We start from the raw sequence: 17,751 nt of genomic DNA on the forward strand, positions 1-17,751 counted from the left end.
TATCTCAGCTGTTATGGGAGCAGACTTTCTTACAGAAGGCTCAAGTAAAGATCCTAGCACTCAGATCAGGAAACTCACAAACACCTAAAACTCCAAGTCTATGGGTTGTGATGCTCTCTTCTGGCCACCGATTGCTCTGCACTCTCATTCAGAACCCCACAAACACAGACAGACAGACAGACAGACAGACAGACAGGCACACACACAAACACACGCACACACATGTGCACACACACACACCCCTTTACATAATTTTAAAAATAAAAATGAAATCTTAAATCATGTCATACTCTTTTCAGAAGGTATAAAGAAAATACTCATATCTTTCCTTTTAGTTTATTACATGACTAGATTATGCCTTTAAACTGTTCCTTCTGTTGTTATAAAATAGTTTTTCTATAATATTTGTGTTGTATTTTGGATATTAGAATGGTATTAAGGAATTATTGGGTTGGTGGATTCCTATCTTACTTCTACTTACATACAGTATTGGTTCCCTAGAAATTTAAAGTCCTACCTGTTACCACATTTTTAAGACCTGATGACATTAAATCTGACACATATTTTTATTTTATAAAGATTATTTATGCAGCAATTAAACAGTATTATATATTCATGCCATTTTAAAGCTAAGTTTTTAAGTTTAAAGCTAAGTTTGTAAGACTTATAATCAGTATTTTAGTATTTGGATACTCATAGAAAATTTAACCTAAATGCCAAAGTTAAAGAAGAAGAGGTTCTGAAAATCACAAAATGCCAGGAAAAACAATTCATAATGTAGCATGCCACTTTATAATCTTGGCACAGGCAAAATCCAAAAGTGGCACTATCACCTAAGGCTGATGGGGCCTCTGAGCAAAGCAGCTTTCATACATTATCCGTGGGGATGTGAAAAATATTTTTTTGAGAAAGTTATCTGGCCTCGCTATAAAATTGAAAATACCTATACTTTTGAAGCAAATAAATTTGTTCTAAAGAAACCAATATAGTAGAAGTTGAAGAGTCAAACACTTGTAACTTCATGCATAACTATTAACATTATAAGAAATAAGAAAATGATTTTAAATAGTGACAAGTCAGACTAATAGATTGCACAGAAATTTTTAGTAATAAACGCTTAAGGGGAAAACTGTATTGGGATCTAAGCCCCCCGTAAACGTCGAAAGTTAACGCTAGGACACTATGTGAAACTGTGACTTAGCAAAATTCTGTTAAAATATTTTGGATATAATATGCTCCTTAATGCATTGGAACAATCCACTTTAATGGCACTTGGCATAGTTTTGCATTGAGCTGAGTGTTCTTCATCTCAAAGATGACAGAATTATTAGCCTCAGGAGACACTTCTGATATACTCTTGGCTTCTGGGAGCACTGCCAGTTTCTGAAAAAAAATGTGAAGTGTGTGAAACTTGTCTTAGGTGACAGTCTTGTCCACCCTACCCCCTCCCTCCTTGTTGCACATATCCAGTTTTGGGTGCCAAGTCTTGGGATGGTGTCCAGGTTGTACCTATCACTTGGGATCTACTGCTCCTGTTCCTGCAAATGGATTTCTCTCCATCATGTTTCATTGCGTACATAAAATCACTTGCCATGGCAATGAGAGTCATTGCTGCCCCTCGTTTAGGGATGTAGTTGCAGCATGTTAGCTGAGGCCCGCCTTCTTCCTTAAATTGAAACCTCCAGTGAATGGCTTTCGGGTTTCCTCCTACTATGGAACCAAGGTCTTCTGGAGGTGTACTGGGGGCAGGGGCAGAGCTGAGGAAAGTATATACTCTATGCTTCAGGTTGCTCTTGTGTCTCTCTGTTCAGAAGCCTCAGTGGTAGGCTGATGAGGCGCAGAAGCTGTCTTATCTTGCTCACTGAAGGTTCACTACTTGGGTCTAAAATGTCCATCTGTCTGCATCGACTTGTAAACAAGTATATGCTCCAGATGAAGCTTGGCCAATATGAAGACAGGACTCTAGATACATCAGATAGGAACTAATTAACCCCAGTATTTCCCCAATACTGAATTTTATTTGTTCAGACTTAGGCTTCCCCCTAAACCTTTGAAATAACCCTGAGCAAGCTTATTAGATTATTTACTACTTGATATGAGAGTAGAAGATAGAATGTTCCCTCTGAAACCGCACAAAAGTGCTACGATTGGTTAAGAGAAACCTCCAAAGATGATTGGAAATAAATGTCCCCGATTAGGAGCTGCCAGTTGCCTCATACTTCTTACAGTATTTCGTAATAAGCCACTCAGACACACTTGGTTCTTTTTGCCATGTTTTTGAATTATATTTTCTCAGCCTTACTTCTCACTGTGCTGAATCAATATAGAATTATTCCTGGAAGCAATTAGGAACCAATGACTCCGACCTTTCTCTCAGAGTACTCACAGTCCCCAGAAAATTACTGGGTCGTGTTGAAACAGATAAGACTAGGTTCTATTTATTGCCTCTTAAAGAAGTCATGCAAAATAACTTTAAATAGAGCAGGAAGGAATCATATAAGAAAATGTCACAGTGTTAATTATAAACTAAGACCCATTGTGCTGTCCTGTGGAATTTAGTATAAGGGGAGTCTGTCACAAAAAGCATGTCAAGCACTGAAGTTAAAAAAAAAAAACAATTTAAAAAGGACATTACCATAGTCAGGCATGTGTGCATCTTATAAGTTACACTAAACACTCAGCTGTATTCAACACACAGGTATCTATTAAAAGAACATTGGAGGTCCCCATAATGGTTGCTGGTAGCGAAATAAGCATGAGAGGCAAGTAAGACCTTTCGAAGGATTACTGGGTAGAGGCATACATCAATGTTCTCAAATCAGCAGTGGTCTACAAGGCAGAAATAATGGTTTTCAAGTGATTGGAAAACAGAAACCTGAATTCTGGACGTGGAAAATCAATGAGAGTGTCATCAGTTAAACACCGTGAGAAGCATGATGTCTTGAGCTGGGCACCTTGGCACATGCCAATTGCTCAGAAAAGCTGAGGCAGAGTACCACAAATTCAAGGTACCTCTTTACCACATAATTGATTTAAGGCCAGCTTAAGGTACATAACGAGTTTAAGATCAGCCTGGGGTACACAGTGAGACTGTCCCCAAAACTTTTTTGAAGGGAAGAAATGACTTCTTGAGCAAATAATGAAACCAAGAGCACTCCACAGCATGAATTGCCTGAGAGAGGACTCTGAGTCTATTAATGTTTCAGTGGCCAATCTGTGGGTGTGGGTGGCAAAACTCAGGGTGTAAATGTAGGGGCTGGGTCTAGGAAAAGAAGGTCAGGGGCAGGACTGGGCAGATGTTCAGGGCCTTGTGTGTTCTGCCAAACAATCCGATGTGTCTGTTCTGGTGGTGATGAGTTCTGTGTTGGGAGGGTAACTCTGGTACCAATCAGGAAGTGCTATCAGAGAAGCAAAAATGGTTACTAGTGGGAAGGCCAGGGGCAAGATTTTGCAAAAGTGGTGAGATCTCAGATTTAGACACTGGGGCAAGATTAAGGCCCAGAAAAGGATTGAGATATTTAATTTAGAATTGCTGGATTTTAAAGTAATGGCAAGTGGGAATGAAAGGAATGCCAAGCTGAAGATGAGCTTCTGAGTGTGCGGGAGGGAGTGCTACACCTTGGAGGATGAAGATGATGGAAGGAGGAAGGGGTATGTGCTTTCTCTCTCTCTTTTTTTTAATAGGAGATGATGAACACAGAGCTGTACTTGTTTAACACAGTGTATATTAACAGAATGCAAAGAAAAATAGTCTCGGTAACATGAGGAACTTCAAACGGGAATTTAAACCTCATTAGCAGAGAAACAATAACTAAGGCAATGGAGAAAAATGAACAGAAAAGTTAAAGTTAGGGTGAAATGGTACTGTGTAAGGAAAGAATACGGACATAGTAAGAAAAGGCTCTTAATTCCCAAAGACCCATTTTCAATCTTCTTGTTTCTTAAAAACTACTGGGACTTGTCATATGTGGAAAATGCTTCAGAGCACAGATGGCTTTTGTAGCATCCCATGTGTAGTGTGCACGGCTATGAAATACACAGTGAATATTACTGGGGAAACTGGGGTTTTCTGCTTAGGTTCTTGCTACTGTTAATAAAATAACTTAAAACTGGACTCGAAAGGAAGCTTGACAACAATTTTATTAGAGATTTAGAGAAAAACTAAAGGTAGACACGCTGTAAATCTTGCCACACAGAGAAGGAAGACTAAGGGAGAAAAGAAGAGAGAACCCCCTGCTATTTGTACATCGTCACATGGTGGAAAGCCTTGGGGTGGGGAGTAGTTTTAGATACACAAGTGAGGTAGCCCAGAGCAGAGGAGAAGACATGCCCAGGCTTTACTCGGTGTCCAGATGAAAAAGAGGTAGAAAAGGAGGCAAAGGAAAGGTTAGGGTTCAGAAAAGCAGACGCCGCATGGTGGAGGCTCAACAGCACCGCCTGATTGTGATGGTTAGTGTTACAGCAACTTAGCGCAAGCTGCAGTCATCTGGGAAGAGGGAAGCTCAAGTGAAGAAAAGTCTACATCAAATTGGGCCTGTTACTTAACGAGTCATTGACGTGGCAAGGCCCAGCTTGCTGTGGGCAGTGCCAGCCCTGGGCTTGTGTCCCGGGTTGTATTAAAAAGCAAGTGGAGTAAGTCCTTAGGAGCAAGCATGAAGGCAGCATCCCTCTGTAATCTCTTCTTCAGTCCTGCCTCCAGGCCCCTGCCTTGGTTTCCCTCAGTGATGGCCTGGAGTTTGTCATCTGAAATCAATCCTTTCCTCCCTGAGTTGGCTTTGGTGATGGGGTGTATCATAGCAACAGAAAGCAAATAGGACATGGTCAGGAGTGATGCAAGCAGTTGCAAGGGGGAAACACTACAGAGAAGGATACTTGTATTATCTCATCAAGGGGATAATTATCTTCTTACCTTCCTAACATGGCTTTAGTGTCTTCAGGAGTGGTTTCTTGGCCGAGTGATTGACTGACAGGGCAAGCCAGATGGACTCCTAAGGGAGGAGAGAATAGTAACTCTCTGAGGAGAGCAGAATGTCATAGCTCCACCCAGAGCAAGAGACTGATTCTATTCTTATTTTGTTTTGGAGTCTCACTGTGTACTTACTGGCCTGACATGCACTAGGTAGAGCAAGGTTAACCTCAATTTGTAGAGATCTACCTATCTCTGCCTCCTGAGGGCTGGAATTAAAGGTGTACACAACCATGCTTGCTGTGGGATCCCATTCTTTAAACCTGAAAGAACTAGCTTTCCCGTAACGAAACATTTCCATGGGAGTTGTCCACAAAGCTCTGAGACACAACCTCAATAGTCACTAGGGCTATTGCGATATTCCCTCAAGAGTTGAGACTCTAAAGTCATTTCGGAGATGGGCTGAAATTTATAAATAGATATAACCATGACTGTCATTAAAATCTGGATATTCAGTTTCAAAAGTGTTCAGCAAAGAAGAGCAGTGTAAGTCACAGCCTCAAACACAGCTTCCCGACATTGGTGCTCACTTAGGGGAAAAGAGATAGTGACCCCGAACTCTCTTCTGGCATCCCTGACCTCTAGCCTAGTCACATCTGGCCACAGACAAGAATGGACCTGCTGCTGTCATGGTCCCTGCCCTAACCTACCCACCCGTGTCTATCCCTCATCCTTCTCATTAGCATAGGTGGGCTTCTGTCAAACTAAAATCGTTTCCATCTAACTTAACAGTTATCATCTTCTTTAGAGATTTTGTTACTTGGACTTTTTAAACAGCCTGAGCTTTAGTTTTTAAATTTTTCTCAGTTTTAGTCAAATGTGCCTTTTCTGTTACCAGGTCCCACCCAGAATACCGCATCGCATTTTATTTCCACTGCCCCATCCAACATTACATTTAGTCATCACACGCCCCCATGTTTCTCTCGACTCTGAGTCTTTCTCAGAATTTCCTTCCCCCCTACCCTCATTACCTTGACTGCGTTGAGAACAGGTGAGCTCTTTTGAGGTACCTTTAATGGAATTTGCTGATGTTTTGCTCAATGTGAGACGGGCTGTTGAGTTTGAGGGAGAATGGTCACAGAGAAAATGCTTTATCCTATGCTTTCAAGGATATGCCTAGTCATGTACTATTGCTGAGGTGACCCTGCTCAGCTCACTGAGACAGCCCTTGTCAGGTTCTCCCACAGTAAAATCTTCATCTCCTTCCCCTTTCCACACTGGACTGTTGGGAGAGATGTCGCTGTATAATTCTTATATATAGCAATAGTGTATTTTTTGAATGAGATGTCCCCCAAACGTCTTGGGCATTTTAATACTTGGTTCAAGTTGGTGACTATTTCGGGGAGGATTAGAAGGTGTGATTTTGCTGGAGGAAGCATATCACTGGAGTAGGCTTTGAGGTTTCAAAATACTTGTGCCATTTTGAGTAAGCTTTCTCAGCTTCCGGTTCCTGGTCCCAGATGTGAGATCCCAACTGCTGCATCAGGTACCATGTTCTTTCTGCTGTCATGCTTCCCCACTGTTAGGGTTACAGGCTCTTCTCCCTCTGGAACTGTAAGCCCAAAATAAACCCTTCCTTCTACAGGTTGCTTTGGTCTTGGTGTTTTACCACAGTGACAGAAAAATAATTAAGACCAAGATGCAGAGATGCTCTGCTTTGAGGATGTGGAAGCTATCTTCTGCAGGAGATTTGTCCCTCTATCCCCACTTGTTCATTAACATATGGGTATTGGGGAATAACCTAATATTATTTTACTTGTTTTGTTGTCATGGACACTAGTGGCTCTGAGATATTCAGTACTATTTTTTATTGCTCTTTCATTGATCTTTGTTTTTAGGCTTTCTACGAACTTCTTGGAAATTTGCAGTTCTCTAGGCGCAATTTATGTACTTCTTTTTCTTTCTTCCCTAGCCCCAAATCAACCGTTTCCTATGAACTTGATCTTTTTTTAAATCAGAGAATGGTATTGGAAACCAATCTCTGGGTAGGGTATGTATTCCATTTAAAAAAAATCAGATTGCTTCCATGCTGACTTCTGCTAAGGTGTTTTAATTTGGCAAGCATATTAAATGTCTAAAATTTTGCTAAAGAGAAAAGTTTTCTCTTAGACAGAACATAGTGTGAAAACCACTGAATGCTTACACCCTTATGCATGCCACAAATTATAGCTCAAAGAGAGATTAATAAATGACACAGGCATATTAAAACGTTATGGAAGGAACAGTATCAAGCCTTCTGAAACAACCTCTTCTTAAGGAGTTATTTCTTGGGGGTAAACACACCTGCTTTTTGTGTTAAATTTCTACATAGTAGGAAAATTTTATTTCACAGAATATGAAAATAACGTTACTTCACTGAGCTTATGAAGAATTCTGGGAACTCAGAACTGGTTCCGGAAACCGTCTCCATAGTCTTCCTCATAGCATCCCACAGGGTGGATATCTGAGGAAGGCTCAGAGCAGGAGGGAGGGAATTCTTTGGGAATTCCGTTCTGAGACACAGGGGTTCCAGCCTCTGCTCTGAAAAGATACAGAGGCAGAGCAAACACCTATGGCCAGACTCCTGGCGTGGAAAACCAGACTGGATTAGATTTGGCAATCATATTACACAATGTGTTAAGGATGACAAACGCCGGTTCAAATGTCTGCCTTAAAATTAATGTGAAATGCTGAAATCTTTACCCCAGATTCACCTGCCAGTATCTGCAAAGTCTGGGCTAGAAGCTGTAAGATAAATAGCCCTTCTCTGTAGAGTGGCACTGACCAAGGTTAATCATGGGAGACACGCTCACTGATCTGCAGATAAATGAGGTTGAGTGTTTACAATAGAGAATTGGTTTATGTAGCTTGAGAAATTGCAGAGAAGATATAGATATTTGAACATAATCAATACTCAGATGCAATCAAGTAGAGAACCTAACTTACTGACAAATTTTAAATGGGCCTATGAGTGTAATGTCATCACCAGGATTGGATAGAAACAGAGAAAGTAAGATTCTGATATTTAGTGAGAATTTTACACCTTAGTTATAAAAAAATAGAAGAGCAATTCAGAGAGAATGATGAATTGGTTTCACGTATTATAAAGAGATACTATTAGTATTTAAAGTTAGGAGTGCAGTGCCGGAGCGAAGGACATGTCCACACGAGCAGCATTCCCAGTTTATCCCAGCTCAGAATAAAAAACTAAACAAACACAAAAGAAATGGCCAAGAAGAATGCACAGAACTAAATCAAATATCTGCAATACTTCACCCTAAAGGAAAACCAACTTTACAAAGTGTTCTAGTCTTGTCCTCAGGGAGGACTGTAGCCAAATAGTGTCAATGAGGAATGAGCTAGGTACCCTAGACCCGTGGTTCTCCACCTTCCTAATGCTGTGACCCTTTAATACAGTTCCTTATGTTGTGGGGACCCCAACCAAAGAACTATTTTTGTTTCTACCTCATAACTATAATTTTGCTACTGTTATGAATTATATTGTAAATGTCTGTGTTTTCCCATGCTTAGTCAACTTCTGTTGAAGAGCCATTCCAACCCTCAATGGGGCCGTTACCGTGTAGCCAGTGTTCTCGTTGGACATTCTTGGACCACCTGCCAGCAAATAAGGATGTAGAGACTTATTATTAATTATGAAAGCTTGACATTTGGCTTAGGCTTGTTTCCAACTATCTCTTCTAACTGAAATTAACCTGCTTCTATTAATCTACGTTCTGCCATGTGGCGCTTACCTTTTCTCAGTATGGCACAGTCTGATTTGCTCCTAGTCTGCTGTCGAAATTCCACGCCTAGATTCTGCCTCTTCCTCTCTCTCCTGGGAAATCTGCATATCTGTGCCTGCCTAGCTATGGTCATTCAGTTCTTTATTAAATCAATCAGAAGGTGCCTTGGCAAAGATACTTCTTCACAGTGTACAAAAAGATTATCCCACAACATGTCCCACAGGTTGAACTGCTTCCCTAGACACCGAGTGAAAAATCTGCTTTCCAAGCCATAGATTGTGAGTTTTTTTTCATCAGTGTTGGAAGAAGAGTTTTCTATATGTAAGGCATTTGGAATTGGTTAACCCTGTCTTTCATTTTTAGCTTGTCTTCTTCAATTCATAATAGCTAAGAACCAAAATATTTATTAATGTGTCTTCCAAGGACTAGTGTTTTTCTCAGTTTTCCATTTTTAAGAAAAGGTTGGCTTTTCCCCCTTTCATCTCCTCCTTTCTTCTTTCTTTCTTTCTTTCCTTCCTTCCTTCCTTCCTTCCTTCCTTCCTTCCTTCCTTCCTTCCTTCCTTCTTCTTCTTTCTTTCTTTCTTTCTTTTCTTTCTTTCTTTCTTTCTTTCTTTCTTTCTTTCTTTCTTTCCTCCTTCTTTCCTTCTTCCCTTTCTTCTTTCCTGCCTGCCACCTGTCCACCTGCCCTCCTTTCCTTCCTACTTTTGTATGGTAAATATGGCTGTGGATGTTCATCTGGGTTTGTGTATATATGCATCTCAGTGTGTGTTCGTGCATGCATTTGGAAGCCAGAGTTCAGTGGTATGTGTCTTCCTCAAGACTCTCTACCTTATTTTTTGAAATAGGGTCTGTTATTGACCCTAGAACTCACCAATTTGGCAAGGTTGCTGTCTAATTAGCTACAGGGGTGTGTCTCCTTCTTAAGCCCTTGGGATTATAGGTGTGTGATGCCCTGCCTGACTTTTATATAGATGTTAGGGAACCAAACAAGCACTCTACCTACTTAACCATCTCTCTTTCCGGGTCTCTCTTTGCTTTTTATTTTATGCTTTATTTTATTTCTGCCATGTTGGAGATTTAACCTAGCAAATACGTTGACTTTTGATTGGGTTCTAATTACTTTTCTGCTGCACACATTTAGTTATTTGCGAAAACATGTATTTTTTATATATTACAACCACTAGATAGGCATGGAGATTCTAGCAACAAATAAAATTGATTCAATTTTGCTCTCCTGAGCTCATATTCAAAACAGGGAGAAATGATACATGCCTGTAAACCCAGCACTTGGGAGGCTGAGGCAAAAGATCAGAGTTCAAAACCCGCCAAGGCTGCATAGTAAGATCTTGTCTCAAAAAAAAAACCAAACCTGACAGACCAACAAATCATATCAAATGGGGAAGGTAGAAAATAGGTGACTATATAATATAACAAGAGGTAGTAAATGTTGTGAAGAAAAATAGAGCCAGTATAAATGTAGTATTATTTGGGCTTTTGTTTATTTTGTTGTTTCCAGTATGTGGAGTTCTCCTTCCTTGAGCATAAACAGCTTCTACACAATCGGTGCTAAAATGAATGGCATTATCTCACAGAGCTCTATGCTCTGGGTTATATTACTGATCCTACAGATTTTATCAAGAGGGAAGCTATTTGTGAACCAGGAAACAATTGTTTGCTTTTCATGGCAGCCTGCCTGTGGGAGACGGAAATGTTCTAAAGACAGCCTCATTCCTTAGGGTTGATGCTTGTTTAATAAATGATAAATAAATAAATAAAAAGTAAAATTTAAAAATCATTTTTAAAATTGAGATGTCAACTGCTTTCGGAGCAAGCTCTGAGGAGGAAGGAAACTATACACAACGTTTGTTTATATGTGAATTCATAAATGTGGACCTTCACACTTTCTTCTCAAATCGTTTGTGACAACTAGATCTCCCACAGCACGCCCTGCTGTGGTGGAGAGCAGTGCCGTCGCCAGGAGGCTGGTTGGGAGGAGGTGCCTGCAGAGTGTTCGTGTTTTCCCAGTTTTGAGCTGGAGAATGGGACAGGCACATCCTGTTTTTTTTTTTTTCTAGAACTTCCCCTTATGACCTCTCTACTTAAGACTTTGGCTAGTTTAAGCCATGGGGCTCTGGTTTCATTGTGATGGAAAAAGATTATTAGTCACCTAAAAAATAGTCTAAGGAACATTTTGAGCTTTAGCTTTGAAATTAGGTGGGAGCCAAGCTACTGCTTGCAATGGCTGAGTACATGTGTGATTGAGGACGAGTTTCTTCCATATTTAACAGACTCCAGTTGCCAGCAGCATTGCTAATATGGGGCTTAGCATCCTGTGAGCACCTAGGGGTGCCTGATTATACCTACCACAGTCATTCTTTCCTTCAAGTTCCTAAAGGGACATAGACACACTAGGTAGTAACTACAAAAGACCAAAGCTAGATAATACTCTGTTGTTGTTGTTTTACTTGTCTATTTTGAGTGTCTGTCTTTATTTCTAAAGTTTGTACAATCCTTGTTTCTAGCCTACAGAGCTGTCATAAGTAAAACATAAACAAAAAGGTATGTGGCATCAGAAGCGACGTCTCTCTGTTGTTTCCCTGTGTTTTGAGGGACTAATGGTGTCAAGAACATGGTCTTTAGACCTAGACTTCCAGCACTCAAGTCCATTAACCAGATGGAAGATGTTGGGCAAATTACTTAGTCCTTCTGTGCTTCTCAGAACATCTATATCCAGTGTGGAGTCCTGGGTGAAAAATTATTAATACAAACATTTGGAACAATAGGAGGAGCGTTAGGGTACTTAAGAATTCCTAGCTGTTGGGACTGAAGAGATGGCTCAGCAGCTAAAACGCTTGCTACATTTGGAGAGAACTAGAGTTTGGTTCTAAGAACCCATGCTGGACAGTGTATGAAGAGTTATGGACTCCAGCTCCTGGGGAATCCCATGTATGCTTCTGACTTTTGAGGGCATCTGTCCACATGCTTATGTATATATATATATATATATATATATATATATACATATAAATATATATATGTATATATATACACACACATGCACACACACAGAGGGAGAGAGAGAGAAATAATAATAATAAACAGATCTTAGAACAATTTTCAGCCATTTGCATCGTTGTTTACTGCTGCCTTTCATAGCTACTTCTGTGTTGCTGTGAGAAAACACCATAACCAAGACAACATATAAAAGAAAGTGTTTAGCTAGGCTTACTATTTTAGAATGTTAGAGTCTATGGCACAAAGTAAAAGCATGGTACTAAGAACAACTGAGAGTTCACATCTTGAGACACAATTATAAGGCAGAGAGAGAACACTGGGAATGACACAGTCTTTTGAATCTTCCAAGCTTGCCCATGGTGAGCACCTCCATCAACAAGGAAACACCCCAATCCTTCCCCAAAAGTTACACCAACTGGGAGGTATATATTTAAACATATGAGCTTCTGAGGGCCATTCTCATTGAAACCACCACACTACTATAGCTTATATATTCATTGTGGATGTGAACCCCACATTCCAATTTAGTATTCTAAACCACATAGAATCTAACTTTTAGGCAACATCTCAAGGAACCATCAAATTCACAAAGGACTACCACCAACTGACCAAACGTCAGTTTCCCTAAGATCTTTCAATAAAAACAACCTAGTTAACGAACATATTCAATTCATTAAAAGTTAAAACATGAGCATCAGTTTGTCAAATGACTGATTATTGGAATATGGCATACCAGTATTTTACAGCAGAGCTAAAACCACTGGTGCTAGATACAGAGGAAGGCGGGCTTAGGGCCATGGGGAGGACTCCTGGGCACCTCCCCGAAGTCTTAGATGCTTTGCAAGATGTAGACCTAAAATTACTAGGGTTTCCAAAAGTGGCCAAAATCTGGTTTTTCAAGTGTGATTCTTCTGACATTTGCATTTGGCAAGTATCTACCCACTGTCCTTGGCAAGCACAATCCATTCAAGGACTGGGCTTGTCCCCGTGCCTCCCACTTGTGAGTTCTGCTGTGAATGTTGTGCTTGCATCTGCTAGTAGCTTATACTGTCCTCTAGAGGATGGTACTCAACAGGGCCCCCAAATAACGCACTAGTTTGGAATTCTACTAAGGCATGAATTTGTACCTGAAATGCTCCAAACCTAAGAATAAATATCCTTTGCTTTGTAGTAAAAGTTTCTGTTTTCAACATGGCTTTGAGTTTAAATACAAATTTGACCGTGTCTCATCTTCTCCTGAAACAACCAAAGCTTGGCTTTGAAAAGTTGGGCAGGGTAGCAAGAACTGGAGGAGGGAGCTGACTTCTGAAGCCAGAGAAAGAAATGTCGAGAAAGTGAAGACCTTACTAAATATTTAAGCTGTAGAGATTTGGGAGGTTGGCATAGAGCTCAGCTAAGGAAAGGAATTTTGAATAGAAACAATAAGTACTCTTTAGGCTTAGGTAGCAATAATTAGGGAAGACATATATGAAGACATCTCTTGAAATTCCTGTTATATTTTACTTCATTTTAAAAGAACAGTGAAGGGCTAGGAGCCTTTTTTGAATTATTAAATTTTAAGTTAAAATATTAATTGAATATTGTGGAGTGATAAAGGGTCACCTTACAAATACCAAGAGACTGTGTGATATTTTGTAAGTTATCCTCAAATCTTTTTAATGTTTTAGATCCTTCAGATAGAGAGCTGAGGGCACTTACTGCCTGGTTTTTTCTTTTTTTCTTTCTTTCTATTTTTTTTCACATACCCAGGGCAAAATTCTGCTCATTGAAAGTTCTTAATGAGTTCCTTTGAATTATTTAAATGTTTCTCAATTTTAAACGTTTATGACTGAAATGTGTTTCTTTCTACCAACTCTAGAAGCTGCCAAAGTGAAAGGAGGCACACCTCAGAGGAACTCAGAATACACTCTGATTTTAAGAACCAAACAACCTAGTTCTTACTTTGAAATCCCTCTCTCTTTGCATATCCTTATCTTCTGAAAATATTTATTTGGGGATCTTATGACAGGAGGCTTTTTTTCTAGGGTTTCACTATTTCCTGAACTAGACATGAAATAAAAACACATTGTATTTCTCTTAGAATTCAAATCAAAAGATGTTGGCTCACAACGCCCACTGCCTTGTTCAAAACAGGATTAGAAGCATTGCGCTGTACTTGGGTTTAGTTCCAGGAATTGCTCTGAAATTGTCTTCAAAGTGAGGGGATGTGCAGACAGAGTCTCCGTCTCCCAAGCCTGAGGCTTGCTTGCTGTTGCATGGATGAGCTTCTCTGTCCGTGCTCATCTGCTCAGTTCACCCCTGCCCCTTTGAACGCTTGTGCTCTCTTTCAGCATCTTCATGAACAAGCCAACAGCACAGTTGTGGGATGAGAGCTTGACTTCGGTTGTTTAGATCCCTTTGTTTGCCAGGAAGTTTTTCCTTCTGGCAAAAAGACAGCCCAAACCATAAAACATAGTCCAGACGGCACAGGGCTTGTCAAATGAAAAGTACTTGGTTGGCAAAGAGTGAAATTTCACTACTAATTATAGATTCTTCTCCCTTATTAGTTCTTTTATTTGTCCGGCCTTTCTTTGGAAGCGTGATGTTTCTACATGAGAAATTCTCCTGAGGGAAAAACTGAGAGGAGAGGACTTTAAAGAAACGGGTGGCCTCCCTAAGCTGTTTAGAAGCCATTATGGGTGATGGAGGAGACAAACGGTGACATCTGTGTTTGTCTCATGATTCACAATGGAGACAATGTGCACAGAAAATATTTTTTTTTATTTATTAAAAAATTTCCACCTCCTCCCCTCCTTCCATTTCCCTCCCACTCCCCCTACTTCCCCTCCCCTCCCTCTCCAGTCCTAGGAGTAGTAAGGGTTCCCTGCCCCTTGGGAAGTCCAAGGTCCTCCCCCTCCATCCAGAACTAGGAAGGTGAGCATCGAAACAGACTATGCTCCCACAAAACCAGTCCATGCAGTAGAATCAAAACCCCCATTGTCCTTGGCTTCTCAGTCAGCCCTCATTGTCAGCCAAATTCACAGAGTACGGTTTGATCACATGCTCTATCAATCCCAGTCTAGCTGGCCTTGGTGACCTCCCAAAAGATCATTCCCACTGTCTCAGTGGGTGGACACACCCCTCGTGGTCCTGACTTCCTTACTCATGTTCTCCCTCCTGCTCCTCATTTGGAGCTTGGGATCTCAGTCCAGTGCTCCAATGTGGGTCTCTGTCTCTTTCTCCATCCATCGCCAGATGAAGGTTCTATGGTGATATTCAAGATATTCATCAGTGTGGATAGGATAAGGCCAGGTCAGGAACCCTCTACTCTACTGCCCAAGGCACAAGCTGGGGACATTTCCTTGGGCACCTGGGAACCCCTCTAGAGTCAAGTCTCTTGCCAACCCTAAAATGGCTCCCCCATTTAAGCTATCTACTTCCCTGCTCCCACATCCACCCTTCCTCCATCTCAACCATCCCATTCCCCCAGGCTCTCCCTGATCCTCTCCTTCTCCCTTCTCTCTCCCCTTCTCCCCTGACCCCCCCACCCCACCCCCAACCCCATGCTCCCAACTTTTGCCTGGCAATCTTGTCTACTTCCAATATCCAGGAGAATAACTATATGTTTTTCTTTGGGTTCACCTTCTTATTTAGCTTCTCTAGGATCACGAATTATAGGCTCAATGTCCTTTATTTATGGCTAGAATCCACTGATGAGTGAGTATATACCATATTCCTCTTTTGGGGTCTGGGTTATCTCATTCAGTAAAGTGTTTTCTGTTTCTAACCATTTGCATGCACAATTCAAGATGTCATTGTTTTTTACTGCTGAGTAAAACTCTAAAGTGTATATGGTCCACACCTTTTTTATCCATTCTTCTATTGAGGGGCACCTAGGTTGTTTTCAGGTTCTGGCTATTACAAATAGTGCTGCTATGAACAAAGTTGAACAAATGCTTTTGTAGTATGATTGGGCATCTCGGGTATATTCGCAAGAGTGGAATTGCTGGATCCTGAGGTATGTTGACTCCCAGTTTCCTGAGAAACCGCCACACTGATTTTCAAAGTGGTTGCACAAGTTTGCATTCCCACCAACAATGGATGAGTGTTCCCGTTACTCCACATCCTCTCCAGCATAGGCTATCATTGGTGATTTTGATTTTAGCCATTCTGACAGGTGTAAGATGGTATCTCAAAGTTGTTTTGATTTACATTTCCCTGATCACTAAGGTGGTTGAGCATGACCTTAAGTGTCTTTTGGCTATTTGAACTTCTTCTGTTGAGAATTCCCTATTCAGATCAGTACCCCCATTTTTAAGTGGGTTAATTAGAGTTTTAATGTCTAGTTTCTTGAGTTCTTTATATATTTTAGAGATCAGATCTTTGTCTGATGCAGGATTGGTGAAGATCTTCTCCCATTCACTAGGATGCCTTTTTGTCTTAATGACAGTGTCCTTTGCATTGCAGAAGCTTCTCAGTTTTAGGAGGTCCCATTTATTCATTGTTGCTCTTATTGTCTGTGCTACTGGGGTTCTACCTAGGACATGGTCTCCTGTGCCCATGTCTTGTAGACGACTTCCCACTTTCTCTTCTATCAGGGTCAGTGTGGTCAGATTAATATTGAAGTCTTTAATCCATTTGGACTTAAGTTTTGTGCATGGTGATAGATATGGATCTATTTTCATTCTTCTACAGGTTGACATTCAGTTATGTCAGCATCATTTGTTAAAGATGCTTTCTTTCTTCCATTGTATAATTTTAGCTCCTTTGTCGAAAATCAAGTGTTCATAGGTTTGTGAATTAATATCTGGTTCTTCAATTTGATTCCATTGGTCAACCTCTTTGTTTTTGTGCCAGTACCAAGCAGTTTTCATTACTGTAGCTCTGTAATAGAGTTTGAAGTCAGGGATGCTAATGCCTCCGGAAGTACTTTTATTATATAGTATTGTTTTGGCTATCCTGGGTTTTTGTTTTGCCATATAAACTTGCTTATTGTTCTCTCAAGGTCTGTGAAGAATTTTGTTGGGATTTTGATGGGGATTGCATTGAATCTATAGATTGCTTTTGGTAGAATTGCCATTTTTACTATGTTAATCCTCCCAATCCAAGAGCATGGGAGATTCTTCCTTTTTCTTGTATCCTGTTCAATTTCTTTCTTCAAAACCTTAAAGTTCCTGTCAAATAGATCTTTCACGTCCTTGGTTAGAGTTACCCCAAGATACTTTATGCTATTGTGGCTATTGTGAAAGGTGATGTTTCTCTGATTTCCCTCTTTGTATCTTTGTTCTTTGTGTATAGGAGGGCAACTGATTTTTTGGAGTTGATCTTGTATCCTGCCACAGTACTAAAGGTGTTGATCAGCTGTAGGAGTTCTTTGGTAGAGTTTTTCGGGTCGCTTATCTACACTATCATATCATCTGCAAATAATGAAAGTTTGACTTCTTCCTTTCCAATTCGAATCCCGTTGATCCCCTTATGTTGTCTTATTGCTGTTGCTAGAACTTCAAGCACTATATTGAAGAGGTATGGAGAGAGTGGACAGCCTTGTCTTGTTCCTGATTTTAGTGGGATGGCTTTGAGTTTCTCCTCATTTAATTTAATGTTAGCTGTCAGCTTGCTGTATATTGCTTTTATTATATTGAGGAATGAACCTTGTCTCCCTATTGTCTCCAAGACCTTTATCATAAAGAGGTGTTGAATTTTATCAAATGCTTTTTCAGCGTCTAATGAAATGATCATATGGTTTTTTCCTTCAGTTTATTTATGTGATGGATTGCATTGATAGATTTTCTTTTGTTGAATCAGCCCTGCCCACTTGATCATAATGTATAATTTCTTTGATGTGTTCTTGGATTCAGTTTGCCAGTATTTTAATGAGAATTTTTGTGTTGATGTTCATGAGTGAGATTGGCCTGTAATTCTCTTTCTTGGTTGTGTCTTGGTGTAGTTTTGGTATCAGCATAACTGTCACTTCATAAAAGGAGTTTGGCAATGACTCTCTGTTTCTATTTTGTGAAATACATTAAGGAGTATAGGTATTAGCTCTTCTTGGAAGTTCTGGTAGAATTC

General features: G+C 40.3%; 1 protein-coding gene across 1 annotated transcript in view; it reads left to right on the forward strand.

Moving 5' to 3' along the window:
- Positions 1–17,751, forward strand: part of Cped1 (cadherin like and PC-esterase domain containing 1) — a 284,218-nt gene that overhangs the window by 49,910 nt on the left and 216,557 nt on the right. The gene's annotated exons all lie outside the window — the stretch shown is intronic.

The sequence above is a fragment of the Myodes glareolus genome, chromosome 25 (genome assembly GCF_982192425.1).
Source record: "Myodes glareolus chromosome 25, mMyoGla1.1, whole genome shotgun sequence".
Lineage (NCBI taxonomy): Eukaryota > Metazoa > Chordata > Mammalia > Rodentia > Cricetidae > Myodes > Myodes glareolus.